We start from the raw sequence: 14,123 nt of genomic DNA, 5'->3' as shown, positions 1-14,123 counted from the left end.
GCCCCGAATCCTAAGATTCCTAGACTTCAGGATGCAAGTACGCGGCTATCGATATTCTGATCAAAGATTAATAGCGAAGCTTGTCGCGATGTTTGGGGATAATTCAGACTTGGGGTTTTTTTTGGGGGGGGGGAGGACGAGAGAAACGTGCGAATGGGGGGTCTGCAAAATAGAGCCCCCGTCCTACGGAGGCATTGCATCTTGAAGGGGGGGAGGGGGGGGAGAAAAAACGGGGGAATCAGGTCTGCCGCCTGCAAGCTCTGCTTCAGATTTATATAATGTCCAGACAAAACACGACATCAAAATCACCATCTATTAACTCAGTCTGGAATATTTTGGTAAAGCCACATGCGAACAACTTTTGAGATCTAGCCAGAAATAATTTAACTTACAATATCTTATGTTGGTAATTGGAGTTGGATTCACACAACCCTTCTAACCTGTTTACTAAATCATTTTCCAGGTTATAGCATAGCCTATGTTTTGCATAACCTATAACATTTAAGGAGCCTCTGTGGCGCAGTGGTTAGTGTGCAGTACTGCAAGCTACTTCTGCAGCCAGTTGCCTGCAATTTGGTAGATCGAATCTCACCAGGCTCAAGGTTGACTCAGCCTTCCATCCTTCCGAGGTGGGTAAAATGAGGACCCAAATTGTTATTCTGACTCTGTAAACCACTTAGAGAGGGGTTAAAAATAAAGCGGTATATAAGTCTAAGTGCTATTGCGATAACACATTGAACTGGAAACTAATGAAACAGTTTGGATTCATAAAACAAGCAAGCTGCAAAACCAACCCAACTCAACCCAACTAAGGATGACACTAGCTACACATGCTTTGTTAAGTCTTTTAACTGATCTACTGTTATATATTGTGTGAACCACTTTTAATGTTTGGAAACCTGTTTCTACATTTATTTTTTAAGACAAGTTTGGAGTGCCAGAAGTATCTTTGCTTTTGCTTATATCGTGGTTGCTAGAAGACATACAAGATGAAAACAGTCTTTCTAGAAGGATTCTTCCCTCTCATTTTCTATTGGAGTCTGTAATATTCTAATATGGAAATTTTGTACCTTGAGGTCCCAATGCCATTTGAAGTGTCTTAAGTACTTAAAAAGAAGAATCCTGCCTTAGGCCAAGATTTCTGATAGCAATAGCTCTGATTGATAGATTTTTCTTCCCTGGATTGGATTTGTCCAATCAGCTTTCAAAACCTCTGCATTTTTTTAAACAAAAATAAATAAATAGAAAAAGGCAAGTTTGGTACCACCACACTATGTTAGGACTACATTTCCCACAATTCCTAGCTGCCATGGTAAACAAAATTCTTGGAAAACCAAACTCAAAATGGGAAAAACTGCCAAAAGTAAACAGCCTGTGAAATGATGAAGTCACTCTTGTCTGCCTTTGGTTGGTTGGTTGTTATTTTTCCCCTGGTGAGTTTTGCTTCGCTCTTCTTAAAATGCTTACTTTCCATAAACAACTTATGTTTTTGTTCTGTTCTGCAGAAAGGTGGCCCAATCCCTTTCTCTCTGCACTCCTTTTTAGCTCTTGAGTGACGTAGGTATAAAAAAATGAAAGGAATAAAATTGGAACATTTACAGCAAACGTCAAATAAAAGAAGTCTTATCTGCTGAAGATTATCTCTAGTTCAAATGCACAGGTAGCAAGGCGTAAAGGATATTCCACTGAATGCAAGTCCCAAGGAACAATTCCTGGTTAAACAAAGACATTTTCATCTTAACCAGATATCCAAGTTCTAGTTCAAGGTTGACCAACTTTGGCAACCTTAAGACCTGTGGACTTCAACTCAACTTAAAGTCCACAGATCCTAAACTTGCCCAAGGTTGGACATTGCTGCTCTAGGTCAGGTTAACCACCTGTCTCTTCCCCAACGTCTTTTGAAATTTATCCAGATTTATCCATATTCACTACCATTTTGGTTTGCTTTCGCCCCAGGCAGATGATCAACAGGATGTCCCTTGCATTTCCTCTGCTTCCCACGTGGAGGACTTATTCTACAGTAATATCGGGTGCCAAGCGCAACACTTGGGGAGAAGGTAGAGAAGATCCAGAGTACCAACTTCCTGCTATATTCTGTGGAATTACTACTAAGAAGTTTTGTCTGACTATGCCTTCAAAGATCATGCCAACAAAACCATGCAACTAGTAAAGTCATGCAAATGAGACTAGTAGAAGCTCAAATAACTACTATCGCTCAGTACAACATATCCTGCAAGAAATACGCCTGCATGCTTGATTCCACATGGAGAAGCACCTTACAAAACTATCTTACAGGTAGTCCTTGATTTACAACCATTCATTTAGCAACAATTTAAAGTCACATCAGCACTGAAAAATAAGACTTACGATCCGTTGTTGTGCTTACCACTGTTGCAGCATCCCCACAGTCACGTGATCAAAATTCAGGCACGGTGTCTGTGTACGATGTTTGTAGGATCTTGGGATAATGTGATCACCAATTGTGACCTTTCCGGCTGGCTTCAGACAAGCAATGCCAATGACTGGATTCACTTAACAACTGCATGATTCACTTAATAGAAGTATTTGCTACTGTGGCAGAAATTGGGTGTGGCTTCCTTAACAACCTTGCTTAGCAGTGGAAATTCTGGTCCCAGTTCTGGTGGCAAGTTGAAGACCATTTGTATACCAAGCCACAGCACTCTCCCCTCTAGGTTAACATTTTATACTTTGGTTGCCAGCAGCTCTTCATGATCTCTCTCCCTCTCATTTATCACACCCCATTAATTCATCTGCTCCTAATTATGCAGTTGGTTCCCTATACCTTGTCCTGGAGCACTTCAAGTTGTTTTTCTGCCTCTCAATCCTTCTGACGCCAGCAAAACAGGCATCTAAGGCTCATCGGGGCTGTTTTGACTACTTTCAAGCCATCAGCATTGGTGCTGGCATCTGGATGAGTCTGTCGCGTGCAGGGAACAGCCAGCCAATCAGCGATTGCTCTTTCTGGCCAATTGTTCGAGGCAGAAACTGCCAGCCAATGGAGGCTTCTTTGTGGGCTGGTAGCTAAGTGTGTTCTCTTCCCCCACCTTGAGTTCAGTGCTAAATAGACCACCTTCCCTCTTGTTCACAAAAACAAAAGGGAATACACTGCTATTGTTTCCTGCTGATTGAATGCTCACCATGATAACAAGCCACCATTGTCTTTTAAGCAAATGGTAGTGTGCTGGCATCTAAGTAACGGGGATCTCTTAATCTTTTACCAGTGCGAGGCTATGATGGAACAGAGTAGGTAGCAGAAGTCAGAAATCCGCCCCCTTCCAACAAAGATACAAGGTGCCCCTTCATTCACAAAGCCCTGTGCATGAAAATAACATCTCTAGACTTGCACTGCCATTTCCGTGACCATGGATATAATATTCCTGGCAAAGGGATACCTTGACACTGCAATATTCAGCCCCATCCCACTTATCAAATCATGAGATTAGAAGAGGATACATCTTGCAGAAGTGGCAGATCTCAATTTAGAAGATCCTCTAGGAAGCCATTGCCAATGAATACAGCTAATATTACTGTGAACAAAATGGACCAACTACAGGCAGTACTCGACTTAAAACAATTCATTTAGTGACCATTCAAAATTACAGTGGCATTGAAAAAGTGACTTAATGACCACTGTCATACTTACGACTGTTGCTGTTCTGACCCAGCCTAAGCAGAAGCAAGAAACAGACTCCTTGTCACACAAAAAAAACCACCCTTTATTTACCTCTTGTGAATTAATTGTATTTCACCCACTGAAAAGTCCGGACAATAGTTCTTCAAAGAATTAATGGCAGCAACAGGCCTTATCAGTTCCTTGCGATAATTGCAAGGTCATGAGCTCCCAGCCAAAGGCTGCAAATTAAGTTCTGGCAAGCAGTCTCTGTGGCATGAAACACCATGAGCAAAATCTTCAGAAAGACGAACTCTTGTCTCCTACGACAACCACCCCCCTTTCCTTCTGTTTATTCCCCAACCAGGGAGTGGCCATTCAGCGTCCATGTGCGCTTTACTTCCCAATTTGACTCCTTGGCCTCCGTTGTTCCTCTCTCCTAACTGCTCTGCACATACGTGCATCTGAAATAGGCCCCAGCTGTTCTTCCTCCTCACTCATATCAGTCTCCAAAGGCCTCCTGTGGCTGGGAAATGTTGGACGGCCCTGGCTCTATTTCTGCGTCTGATGCAGAACATCCCTCAGAGCCTTCCCCAGGCTCCCGAACTGGCCCAAGTTCCTCCTCAACTTCCTCATTGTCCGATTCTGCCGTCAGTTCTGCTGGCGGATCACAACAGTTGCAGTATCCCCAGGGTCACATAATCAAAATTCAGATGCTTGACAACTGACCCATTTTTATGACTTGTAGTGACCTGGGGTCATGTGATTCCCTTTTGCAACCTCCTGACAAGCAAAGTCAATGGGGTAGCCAGATTCACTTAGTAACCTTGTTACTAATTTAACAAATGCAATGATTCACTTCACAACTGTGGCAAGTTGTAAAATGGAGCAAACTCACTGAACAAATGTTTCACTTAGCAACATAAATTTTAGACTCAATTGTGGTCGTAACTTGAGGAATACTTATATTTGACTTGGAACACAATTCTTTATGACCTCTTATGCTTTCTGTTGCTGCAGCCTGGCTAATTTCCTGATCCATTGGTGGCTGAGGTGGAATGTGTGTACAATCTCATACAAGTAAGTGTGTACAACTTACAACTGATCCCTGTATAATTAGTTCAACAGCTGTAGACAGGAAGGCACTAAAGAGTGATAAATTCAGCAGAATAAACCATTGGTTGCCCCCTAACACCCCTGGATGACATTGCCAGGTCTGGCTGTTTCAGCAGAGCAAGGAAGATACTTAGGGATGATTCACACCCTGGCCAGTGTCTCTTTTCACTTTTACCATTGGGCAGAAGACACCAAAGTATAGCCAGCCAGACAAACAGGTTTAAAAACAGCTTTTATCCATAGGCTGTCAGACTCCTAAATACAACTACAATCACTTCATGCTTACATGGAAACATATGACTGGTTTCTCCCTACAAACTTGTATAGGGATTATTTTCTATATTCATGTTGTATTGTATTTTTATTATGGATAGCACCAGTAGAGGCTACACGAATTTCATTGTATATATGTACAGTGACAATAAAGGTTATTATTATTTGGTGTCTTGAAAGTAGCCAACAGGGACATGCTCTTTGGAGCTGTAAAACAGATGGAACAAGATGACAGCTCACTCTGTGGGAGGAGCAGAGGAGCTAGTGGGACTTGGGAGGGAAAAAGAAACAGAGAGGAGGCAGCAGGCAAGGGTTGTGTTTTCCTCTTTTTGAGGGAAAGATAGCCATGTTGGATGTCTGAGAATGGCATCTAAGTATGGTGTATGATGTTGTTCCAGGAGCTTCATACTTGAGAATTGTCCAGTGTTGGAGATGTCCAAGCTCTCTCTTGGCCAAATATAAGCCCTCAACTTATAACCAGTTGCATATCAACTATTTGAAGTTATGAATTCCTCACAAAGAGACCGTCCCACTGAGTACAAGAAGCACCACCCCATGCTTGCATGACTTCAATTTATGAGGTTTTTGTCAGAAACCATCAGTTGCTTTTTGGTTCCAGCAAAAACTGCCCTATAGTGAACAATGGATTCACTTAATGACTCCTGAAACAAAAGGTTGTAAAAAGGGGTCCAACCATGTGGTGATCCTACCTGGTTTCTCCAAGCAGCTCTTTTAAACATCTCTGCAATACCGCGGTCCAATTTGTCTTCTCTTGCTGGGCTGAGCACTTTTCTCTTTCTCTTTCCCTGTTTCTTGAGAAATGGTCAGATTCATATCTGCATTCCTCCACTCTTGCTTTGCCTCCTCCTTGAAGTTCATTCCTTTCCCAAAGCTGCAATTCACAGGTCAGAGCTTGCCCTGTCTCTTGAGTCTCACCGCCTCCTCTGCCTTGCCTATTCTAGGTATGACTTTGTTCTGTAAACTACCTGCAGGATTTCTCAGGGAGCGGCAAGTCTTCAGCTTTCAGGTAAGAAGGCAGCCCAAGTGAAAGAATCAGGACAAGTAGGTCCTTGAGATCAGTGAGCAGTTTCGGAGCTTTTTTAAGTTGACAATTAAATTGACATAAAGAGTCAGCCCCATCATTAGATAAATGAAATTGTCTCCAATGACAACTACTAAGGATGGCATTCCAAAACAGGTAGTCCTCAACTTACAACTTTTCATTTAGCAACCAAAGTTACAATGGCACTGAAAAGAGAGACTTATGATTGTTGCAGCATCCCCACAGTCATGCAATTAAAATTCTGGTTCTGTGCTACCAGCATGTATTTACAGAGTCCTGTGGTCATGTGATCACCCTTTCTGGACTTCCCAGAAGTAAAATCAATGGGGGGAAGCCAGATTTGCTTAGTGACTACATTATTCACTTATCAATTGCAGTGATTAACTACAAAAGCTTTGTAATCAACTGACACACTGTATGTATATAAAATGGAAGATGGTTTTATGTTTTTATGTTTTGTTTGTATGTTTGTCTTAAAAATAAAAACCTTTATAAAAAAAACAATTGCAGTGCTTCACTTAATAACCATGCCAAAAAAAGGTCGTAAAGTCAGGCACAACTCACTACCTTGCTTGGCAACAGGAATTCTGGTCTGTTCCTAGGAATTAAATTTAAACTTGACATTTTTTCTGAACAATTTACTATAGATTAACATCTAAATAATGGTTCCGATGGTTTGCTAACTGTTCAGTGCCTTTCCCTTACCCATGAGACATTTTTACAGCATAAGTCAGCTGCAAATCTTACAGAGGTTAAACTGCAGGATCCCTTTATTTTGGGATAATATTTATTTGCTGTTAATGGGGGAATACACAGGTTGTTCCCCTTACTGATATATCAGATTTCTGAACATGTACAGAGATGTGCAAATGGACTTTCCCAAACCATGAACTTCATGAATTGCTATGTCATATATTGAGTGTGAGGGTCCGTGATGGCTCAGTGGTTAAAACAAGCTGAACTTGTCAGCCCAGGTTCGAGACCCAATGGAATGGGATGAGCTCCTGTTACTTGTCCCAGATCCTACCCACCTAGCAGTTCGAAAGCATGCAAATGCAAATAGATAAATGGGTACCACTTCAGTGGGAAGGTGACAGCATTCCGTACGCCTTTGGCATATAGCCATGCTGACCACATGATCATGGAAATGTCTTGAGACAATGCTGGCTTCCTCAGCTAGCAAATGGAGATGAGCACTGCCCCCTCAAGTCAGACATCTGGGTAGGGGAAAGCTTTACCTTTATATTGAGTGTATATTGCTATGTGTACTGTAGCTTTAAGTCCAATTTATATTAATCACAAAGGCTGATCTTAAAGGGGCTATTTGACATTTGAAGGACCCGGGGGTTTCCATTCTTATGGTAGTCAAGCTACAAGAATCCTCTGCTCATCTTGACTTTCAGGATGTTACTCCCAAGAATTTAGATCATCCTTTCTCAACCTTTTCACTCTGGAGAACCCCTTGAAATAATTTTCAGGTCTTAGGGAAACCTGGATAAAAATAAGACACATATACAAAATTTCACAATACACTTCTAATCTACATTATGCATATTCTCCAACATTTACAACAGCAGTGACATAAAAATTCCCATCACTGAGAATACTAATGCTACACAGTTTTTAAAAAGTGTATTGTTTTCTCCAGTCATTTTACCTGTGGGACTCCAGTTGGGAAAGGCTGGTCTAGGCACACAGTAAGAAGGAAAAAATGGCAAAAATGGCTCTTTGAAAACTTAACTGATTCTCATAACCTGAAATAGGCTCTTAGAATCTTAAAATCAACTTCATTTTTCCATATTGTACGCTGAAGACTTACTGTGTTAAAACAGCACCACTGTGTGCCCAGTTCCTGAATAACACTTATACAGAATATATAGAAAGTAACATTATTTTGAAAAATGATTTATTAGTAAAAGTGTAAATATTTGTCCTATTTTACGTTGACAATATAGGAAACAGTTTGTTATTCTTTCTAATTAGCTTAACCATTTAGCATATCTAAGAAAGGAATATAACATTCTACATATGCAGTTCAACTTTGCTAATAGTGCTAAATATTAAACAATATTTAAGCTTACCACCACCATATCCCATTCTCTTACAATAGGTACACAATTACTTTAACTGTCAGCACATTTCCCTATTAAATCCAACAAAGGTGAGAGTAACATTTAAATTTTCAAGACAGGTGTCATTTGATGGACAGCATTGTGATCAGTTTATGGTTTCTGTGGGTAACAAGGTAGGGCTTATGTCTTCAGCTTTCATCAGGATGCATTGCCCTAAAGTTCATTTCCCTGGTTAAATCTTTGCTTTAGTGGGTAAGATGACAGAAAGGATTCCATATTTTTTCAAAAGAGAGACATTTTCATAGTGGCAGCAATTCTCTGGTGTGCAAATCTAAGATAGGAACTATCCCCCAAGCTCATTTTCAGTAGAACGGCATGAATCATGCTTTACAGAGATCTATGACTCATCTTGTGCTTCACTAACCTTGGATGCACCTTTCAAATAGTTTGTTTTCATTTCTGAGGAATTGATGGAAGTGGACGGTAAGTGAACATTTGCTTCATTTTTCTCCAGAAAAAAATTCCTCCTCCTCTGCCTTGACTGGAGATACTGGAGATTGCTTAGACACAAATACAGCTTTTTCTGGTTTTTTTTGGAAAAGACCAAAGCTGCGTGGTGTTTCCTCGGCAGGCAAAATCTGGCTGATTATTGGTTTCAGAGCCACTGGGTCATCACATTTGTAGACAGTAGAAAAGCTCAGGCTATCAGCTTCCAGAATTCCCCCTACAACAAGGGAAATTAGTTGTGGGTTTCTGGTGGACTTTGTTGTCCCAGCAGCAGGCTGTGGAAAGTCTATTGGAACTTCTGGCTTTTGAGAAATGTTGTGATCAGTGGAATCTGTAGGTTTGTTAGTGACACATTCATGACTCTCATTTTCCTTGCATTCCTCTCCACTTAACAAAGATGCATCATTTGATGATCCACTTACGTTTTCTACTTCAAATTTCTCCAATATTAGATCCTTAATATTAGGCTCTTGGTTGACTGAAGGGTGGTCAAGAAATTCATCAGGATTATCTCTGCTTCTTAAATTCAGTGGGACGATCATTGAAAGAGTACTGGCTATGCTCAGAGTATCTTCTTCTTGTACTCTAGTAAATATACTTACATGTATTAAAAAAAACAAGCTATGTAGAACATTTAAGCTGATATTATTGCTCTATGTGCATATGTAAGTATATGGATAGAAATACAAATGCATGCACTTTTATCATGTGGCAGAATAAAAATCTTACATGCTATCTTTCCTCTCACTAAAGCTAATAGACCTGTTTTAAAACATGAGAAGCCATCCAGTTAGTAATTACTGCTTATGGACATGGTCATCATCATCATCTTTATGAATGGATGCATGTTCATCACCAGTAGCTGCACTTCTGTGATTCTTGTCAGTCATGGAAGCTTCAGGAAACTGATGGGAATCTGAGGACAAAAATGATAATGTTGATGTTCTTACAGTATATTACCTCATTATACATCCCAAACCATCCATCATTCCTACCTGCTTCAGGACTGTTCGTAGTTGGGGATAAATCTTGCTTGCATTCATTAAGTTGTCCTTCTATCTTTGACAAGCAAACCTGCAAAGGCAGGAAGCAGAGTTACACTGTGAAAGAGCAATCAATTTTCAACACAAGAGTAACTTTGAGAAGACTGACAAAAAGGATCTAATAACAGTTTTCATGTTCTCTCCAAAGGAAAGTCACACAGAAGCAGCCACAACTTGAACTGTGGTCTGAGTCCAAGATATGAGATAATGCTCTTAAGTAACTGGGAAGATTGAAGTTGATTAAAACATCTTCTGAAGAATCAGAACAGTTTGACAGTGAACTACTTAGAGTGTTTATGGACCAACGCATCTATTCAAGCAGAAGCTAGAAAGTCATTTGTTTTAATATTTCTGTAAGTCTTAGCCTTTCATGGGGACAAACTGCTCATCATGCTAAGATGTTCCTTGATATGGAGCTGTGTGGTTGTGCAGTGGTTAGAATGCAGTACTGCAAGCTATCTCTGCTGATTGCCTGCAGTTTGATTCTAACTGGCTCAAGGTTGACCCAGCCTTTCATCCTTCTGAGGTCAATAAATGAGGACCCAAATTGTTGGAGGCAATATGCTGATTCTGTAAACCATTTAGAGAGAGCTGTAAAGCACTGTGAAGTGGTATATAACTCTGAGTTCTATTGCTAATAATGATAGCATATTGGGGATAAAGGCTGTTAAGAGTGTAAAACCCCTATCTTTCAGCCTCACTAAGTAGACTAGACCAGGAAATCAGCTTCACAGGAAGACAAGAACTTCCCTTTATTGAGATTGGCTACAGGAATAGAATCCTGCAAATTGTTCTGCACACACTCCAATAAATGAAGCCAATAAATGAAGCCTGATAACTTTCTAAATGTTATCTCATGTTTTTTGGACATAAAAAGTCCCATTAGCCTAAGTAATGGTTCTTGCACATTTCCACCAAAGACAACTTCTTTTCTTTGTACACTACTTCATAAACCAGTCCAGAGAACTAGGTATTTTACTCCTACAATTTTTCATTTGATAGTGTTTGCAAGGATATGGTCACATGGAGGCAAAATTAAGGTAGATAAACTGAATCCAAGAAGACATCCGGAATTGTCATTGGGGTGTATAGGTCTATTCCAAGTGTGACCATCCTGATCTTCTCTGCTATATGTTATTTGGAGAAGTAAACAAACGCTTACCTTTCTAGACTTGGTTGCTGGTTTTGACAAAACTTTTTTTTTTTAAAACAAATTTTATTAATTTCAAAGACAAACAAATCATCATCAACCATTACATATTTGAACCTTTTTCCATTATAAGTTTTACAAGTCAGATAAAACCTTATTTTATACAATATAATTCTATTTTAAGCCATTTCCATATGAGCATAAAAATACCTCTTATCCAATTTTTCTTTACTTCTCTTTACTCTTATTCAATTTCACTATTATTATTTCATCTATTTCTTTCTGACTTGGTTACCATTATTCTCATTCTGTATTTCTACAAGGTTTTATTAATTCTCCCAAAAACATAAACACACAACAAACAAACATATAAAAAATCTTTTAGAAAAGTAACTTGGCTCCAGGTACCTCTCTTTACATGGGCTTCAATTATATTCATGCTCATCTTACATATCATTACCTATTTTATTTACCATTCTATATCTTCTATATAAACTTCTCCACACATTTCACTCTTCTTAATTCTATCTTATTTAATCCATCTTAATTTAAATCATTATATTTGTATCTTTTGCCCATTCTTTATTATCCCTCTATCTCATTCCTTATAATAAAAAAAAAAAAGAATTTCTCCTGAAATCACTAATCAGAGTATGATGCCTTTCTATCCTTGTTGGTGTTGGCTGTCTTGTGACTCACTACATTATTCCTTATGGAAAAAAAATGTTTGGTATTCATCATTTTGGTACTCATCACACCTCCCAGAACCAATTAACAGTGAGTGCCAAAGTACCACTGTACAATCTTAGGTTTATATGCAAGGATCTTATTTCACAAAAACAAAGATGCAGCATCCTAATCTTGTGTTTTCAATAGAAATCCCCAATTCAAACAGCCAGCTCTACCTCTGGTAACACAAGTTGATCAATTTCATTCAGCAGGCAAACCAACTTGCAGTTGTCCTTCCTGGCATTTTCCAACTCACGCTCAAGTTCTAAACAAACAAACAAAAAGGGATATCAGGCAGTGGTGGGGTTCAAATTTTTTTACTACTGGTTCTGTGGGTGTGGCTTGGTGGGTGTGGCAGGGGAAGGATACTGTAAAATCTCCAGTCAGAGGTGGTATTTGCCGGTTTTCCGGACTACTCAAAATTTCTGCTACTAGTTCTCCAGAACTGATCAGAACCTGCTGAATACCACCTCTGATATCAGGTCAGCATCATTAGATGTGTGATACCATTAGAACAGGGCATTACCTCCAGAATGTCCTCAAAATTAGAGCTGTGACTTAATCTGCAGCATATCTCTAATTTGATCAACTTCCTCCTTGATAACATAATAAATTTGCCCTTTAGAATTGTAAGCTGCCCAAGAGTTACTTGGTGGAGTTGAGTGGCTACAAAAATTGAACAAATAACAATTTGTCTCACTTGGGTGGCACATGGGGCCCTTCCCAATTTGTTAACATGATGCTATTTTACTCAATATTTTCTCCCTCCCAAAATTTTTAAGTGATTTTTTTGTAATTGTGACTTTTTATATATTACCATATTCCAGTCTAATGACATTACAATTCCTGTGTTTGTTTGTGTGTCATCTTCAAAATATTTTCTCTAACCTTACCTTTTGTTGAATTAGAAAGGGGGAGGAAATTTTTGTTGGACCTCCATTTATTCTTTATTATTGTTGGGGAAAATTAAAAATTGCTACTCATACTTCTCATACCTGCAGCTTTAAAGTCAAGAATGTTTTTGTTGTATTCACAGAACTGACGGAAGTCCCCACTCTGGTCCGCCGTTCTGGCGGGAGCGCCGATCGCTCCCATTGGCTGATGCCGTTTGACAGCCGGCTATAAAAGGAGCTGTCAAACGGCATCAGCTGTTGCCGCCAGCTGATCTGCCTGTTAGCCCCGGCAGCCGCGGCAACCCTTTATTCTTTGAATAAAGCCTTTTACTGTTAGCTCTGATGTCTGCCTTGTATCTTCCGCCGCTCTACAACAGTTTTTCTTCAAAACAGCAATGTTGTAGACATTTGGATTGCAACTTAAAGCAAACTATCAGTAAATATCACTGAAAGCAGTAGAATTTACTTGAGCCAATGTGCTAGTGATGAACTGATAATCATCTCTCTTATACCAAGGTCTGGGTATTTGCCCAAAGAACTTTATGGAACAAATAGACCATTTCCCTATTAATAACACACATTGACTTTATAATATTAGATATACACTATAGAGCACTATAGAAGGAATATTCAAAACTGGCTGGGATTTGAATATGTCTCTTAAATTTGCCAAGTTTGAGAAGCAATGCTTTTAGAAAAGGCTGTTAATTGTTAGTGGAGAAATGATTGTAGTCTTCTTCCATCAAGTTTCAGTAGATAAATCAATTTACCTCTGATATGCCTTTGATATACTTCGGTATCTTCAGTTGCCATATCTGTGGCCCACTGTTCTCTTTGGGATAGAGAACCTTGGTCTTGCTAGAAAGGGGGTTTTTAATATAAAAAAATAGCCATCTTATGTTTCCCATTTATAAGAGATCATAGCCATCATTTCCATGAAAGATCCTTCATCTATGTATATATTACTAAAATACTTGTTGAAATACCTTTAATTGGATGAAATAGTGCATTATAGGGGAACAATTTTTGAACCAGGGTCACCTCAAATGGGCTAACTTACAGAATACATCCTAAATCCAGGACCCACAACTCCTAAAGGAATACAATTTGGGGAAGTTGTAGCTGTTTCTGTGCTATTGACAGTTGCTGCACTGCTGTGCTGCTGTTGCGGTCACATTTTCTTCATTTTCAACCTTCTATGACAGTTTCCCAGCCACTCTTGAAATCCCTCACTGCCTTCTTCGCTCAGAAAAAAATCACTTATCTATCTGCCAAATTCCCACAAAGAAATTCAATGGGGAAGCAGGTAAGAAGTCATTCCTGCTCCCCTTGGTCATACTGTTTTTCTATGTTTGGGTAAAAAAATATCTCTGAACCAATGACACAACATGGCACATGCTGTCTAGTAATCTTTTATTACTTTTGGTAAGGTGAGGCATCCCTGCTGAATAGTATCTCCTGCCATGTTTGTTAACCCTATATTTTTTGGAAATCAATACCTTTTAGGTGCACATCCAAAAGGGACAGAAATTTATAAGATGGTGCATTTTTCCCTTTAATTTCTCATGAGCTAATTGTCTAATTATATTTGCTACTGGGAAACTAGTAGTGGTATAATTTTATAGTGATTTCCAACTGACTGCTTT

At 39.3% G+C, this 14,123-nt stretch overlaps 1 protein-coding gene and 1 long non-coding RNA gene across 2 annotated transcripts in view; both read right to left on the bottom strand.

Moving 5' to 3' along the window:
* The window catches only part of LZTS1 (leucine zipper tumor suppressor 1), a 50,955-nt gene extending 44,482 nt beyond the window's left edge, over positions 1-6,473 (bottom strand). The window contains exon 1 of the mRNA XM_087969988.1: positions 5,731-6,473. The gene's annotated coding sequence lies outside the window, so the exon portion shown is untranslated. The remainder of the gene's footprint in view (positions 1-5,730) is intronic.
* Positions 6,474-7,624: 1,151 nt separating this feature from the next.
* Positions 7,625-13,290, bottom strand: LOC148130035 (uncharacterized). Its single transcript, XR_015750329.1, has 6 exons — positions 13,248-13,290; positions 11,841-11,849; positions 10,868-10,899; positions 9,658-9,736; positions 9,464-9,578; positions 7,625-8,879 (listed from the first exon to the last, which is right to left on the bottom strand). It is a non-coding gene; the product is annotated as an uncharacterized LOC148130035 (long non-coding RNA).
* Positions 13,291-14,123: the final 833 nt, after the last annotated feature.

Source organism: Notechis scutatus, chromosome 7, assembly GCF_049901735.1.
Source record: "Notechis scutatus isolate UNSWTSFEM ecotype Mainland chromosome 7, rNotScu1.2, whole genome shotgun sequence".
Lineage (NCBI taxonomy): Eukaryota > Metazoa > Chordata > Lepidosauria > Squamata > Elapidae > Notechis > Notechis scutatus.
The sequence above is the reverse complement of the archived record's forward strand: the minus strand, read 5'-3'. Positions and strand labels throughout refer to the sequence as shown.